The sequence below is a fragment of the Strigops habroptila genome, chromosome 13 (assembly GCF_004027225.2).
Source record: "Strigops habroptila isolate Jane chromosome 13, bStrHab1.2.pri, whole genome shotgun sequence".
Lineage (NCBI taxonomy): Eukaryota > Metazoa > Chordata > Aves > Psittaciformes > Psittacidae > Strigops > Strigops habroptila.
In genome coordinates, this window is record NC_044289.2 from 6,758 (window position 1) to 10,061 (window position 3,304).

The 3,304-nt window shown below is 51.1% G+C and overlaps 1 pseudogene; it reads left to right on the top strand.

Annotated features, from left to right (window-relative positions):
- The first annotated feature begins 2,111 nt into the window (after nt 1-2,111).
- Nucleotides 2,112-3,100, top strand: LOC115615151 (annotated as a pseudogene).
- Nucleotides 3,101-3,304: the final 204 nt, after the last annotated feature.

The window sequence follows — 3,304 nt, forward strand, 5'->3', positions numbered from 1 at the left end:
GACTGTAGTGGTAGGACAAGGGGTAACGGCTTCAAACTTAAACAGGGGAAGTTTAGGTTAGATATAAGGAAGAAGTTCTTTACTGTGCAGGTGGTGAGGCACTGGAATGGGCTGCCCAAGGAAGTTGTGAATGCTCCATCCCTGGCGGTGTCCAAGGCCAGGTTGGATGGAGTCTTGGGTGACATGGTCTAGTGTGGTGTCCCTGTCCATGGCAGGGGGGTTGGAACTAGATAATCTTAAGGTCCTTTCCAACCCAAACTATTCTGTGATTCTACGATGGTCACATCCTGACCAGCTTTTCCTTGGTGGCCAGGATCAGGTCCAGGGGAGCACCACACTTTTTGGCCCGCCCTGCATCTGTGTTAACAGGTCATTCCAAGACCCTCCAGACTGTTGCACCCTGTTGCTTTGCCTGGCCAGGGAATGCCGGGGCAATTCCAGTTCCATAGGAACCTGCTCATTAACCTGGAGACTTCCTCAGGTGCTGGCAAAAGACCTTTTCTCTTTCCCCTCCCTGATCAAGTAGTTTGTAACTGTGCTGTAACAATGTCCCTCTTAATGACTCCTCTGATCCCCAGTGAGAAAAGCCAACCCAACCTGTTCCCTGTCACATAGAGGACCTCCAGAAACCCAAGCTTCCCCTTCAGGCAGGGATCGTCCATACTCCTCATCCTGCTTGTCCCCATGCTACACCTCCTGGGGTTTCAGCCATCAAAGGGACATGAGATCATCTGTACAATTCTCCCCTTACAGAGCTAGATCTAAGGAACAGCATTTTAAATGATGCCTCCCAGAGTCCAGTGCCTTTCTTCCTGGGACAAGAACAGACCAGCACGTCCTGGGGAAAAACATTCTCCCAGCACCTTGGATGCTGCCCCTTTGCTCCCATGGACTGGTAAGGGTGTAGTTTGCAAAGGAACCCCTGGCTTGATCCCCATCCAGCGCTGGTTGTTCCCCTTTCCCATCCAGAGTCCTGTTTAAAGGACAAAGGCCTGGGAGACCTTGCTGGTGGGAACTGAGGCAAAGAGGAGATAGGCTATCTGAGATCTACCTGCATGTACTCTTGCTTTACTCAGTAGTGGTGCTGTGTTATCTTGTTTCTTCTTTAACTGTTCCTGAAGTAGGAGCAGCTCATCCTGATGCCCTTGAATTCCTGTTTGAGTTGGACTGAGTTTTGCTATGACCCATCGCTGTGCTTGGAGGATGCTGCCTCTGAAGGCCAGATGGACCCAGGCACACAGTTAAAATGCTTGGGCTGATCTTTGGTTGAATCATGAAGGCAGCAAGTAAAGAACATGCTGAGCAGATCTTTTTGCTCACTCAGTGCCTGCAGCTAATGAGTGTAAGAAAGGACAGACCTTGCATCACTGATAGAAACTGATGGCTGATGCCTCTGATGGCAACCAAGATTTGCAGAGGGGAATCTCTCTGCAATGCTGAAAGAATATGCCCCCAGATGCTGTCCAGTCTCTATATCAGACTGCACGTATCTTTAATCTGTTTCTATAATCTGCATGTAACTTTGACCATGTCTGTCACCCCAAATGTCACCAGAGATTTACATCTGGATACCTCACTCCTGGCTCCCATCACTGTTAACGACCAACCATGAGAGATGAGACAAGGAGCTCTGCTGGGCAAGGAGCCGACTGTCTCTCTAGAACATCTCCTCTGCAGTTCCCTGCCTGTCTGCTCTGCCTGTCCTGCTGGGCTTGCAACCTGTCCGCAGACAGGCACAGCTCTCCCGCAGGTTCCTTGGGAGTGCGGAGCCTTCCCTTGGGGGTCATCGCTCTGCGCTCAGAGCCCTTTACTTCTCCCCATGAGGGGCTGTGTCCTGCTCTGTCTATCACATATTCTCCTAACTTCTCCTAACTTTGCACTAAAGCAACGACAGCAAAGCCCTTTTATCTGTCCTGTCCTGGGACTCTTCACATTTCACTCACAAAAAGTAGAATTCCAAAATCTAAAAAAAGAACTTGTCAGATATGAACGTAGGGAAAAAAACCAAACAACTTCGAACTTGGGGGTGTGTGTGGAAAATTGACTGGTTCTCCTCTGAGAAGTCTGTTCTAAGTTGTCACTGCCTGTTCCTTCTTATCCTGAAGCAGCACATGTCTACCGGCAGCTCCATCACCCACTTCCTCCTCCTGCCATTCGCAGACACGCGGGAGCTGCAGCTCTGGCACTTCTGGCTCTTCCTGGGCATCTCCCTGGCTGCGCTCCTGGGCAACGGCCTCATCATCACCAGCACAGCCTGCGACCAGCACCTCCACACCCCCATGTACTTCTTCCTGCTCAACCTCTCCCTCCTGGACCTGGGCTGCATCTCCACCACTGTCCCCAAATCCATGGCCAATTCCCTCTGGAACACCAGGGCCATCTCCTTTGCAGGATGTGTTGCACAGGTCTTTCTGTTCATCTTTTTCATTTCAGCAGAGTTTTATCTTCTCACCATCATGTCCTACGACCGCTACGTGGCCATCTGCAAGCCCCTGCACTACGGGACCCTCCTGGGCAGCAGAGCTTGTGTCCACATGGCAGCAGCTGCCTGGGGCACTGGGTTTCTCAATGCTCTGCTGCACACAGCCAATACATTTTCCCTACCCCTCTGCCGAGGCAATGCTGTGGAGCAGTTCTTCTGTGAACTTCCCCCAGATCCTCAAGCTCTCCTGCTCACATTCCTACCTCAGGGAAATTGGGCTTGTTGTGCTTGGTGCCTGCTTAGCATTCGGATGTTTTGTTTTCATTGTGGGGTCCTATGTGCAGATCTTCAGGGCCGTGCTGAGGATCCCCTCTGAGCAGGGGCGCCACAAAGCCTTTTCCACGTGCCTCCCTCACCTGGCCGTGGTCTCCCTGTTTGCCAGCACTGGCATCTTTGCCTACCTCAAGCCCCCCTCCATCTCTTCTGTATCTCTTGATCTGGCCATGGCAGTGCTGTACTCGGTGGTGCCTCCAGCAGTGAACCCCCTCATCTACAGCCTGAGGAACCAGGAGCTCCGGGATGCTCTGAGGAAGCTGGTGACTGGATGTGTTTCAGCAGCCATACACTGCCTGCTTTCCTCTGCAAAGGGCTCCCAGTGAAGGTCATGACAGGACACATCTGTCTTTCTTGCCTTAGATTTCTTTTCCTGTTTCAGCTTGTTATATTCTTGTCTTCATAGGAATCTCGGTTTTTGTCCCCTCCTACTTCAGTATCTCCCTGCCTTGTGTGACTCATAGACTTTGTGTCACTGAGGGTCTCTCATTGTGTTTAAGGGAAATAAATGATCCTGCAATAACTCCTTCTCTGTGGTATGTTCTTACA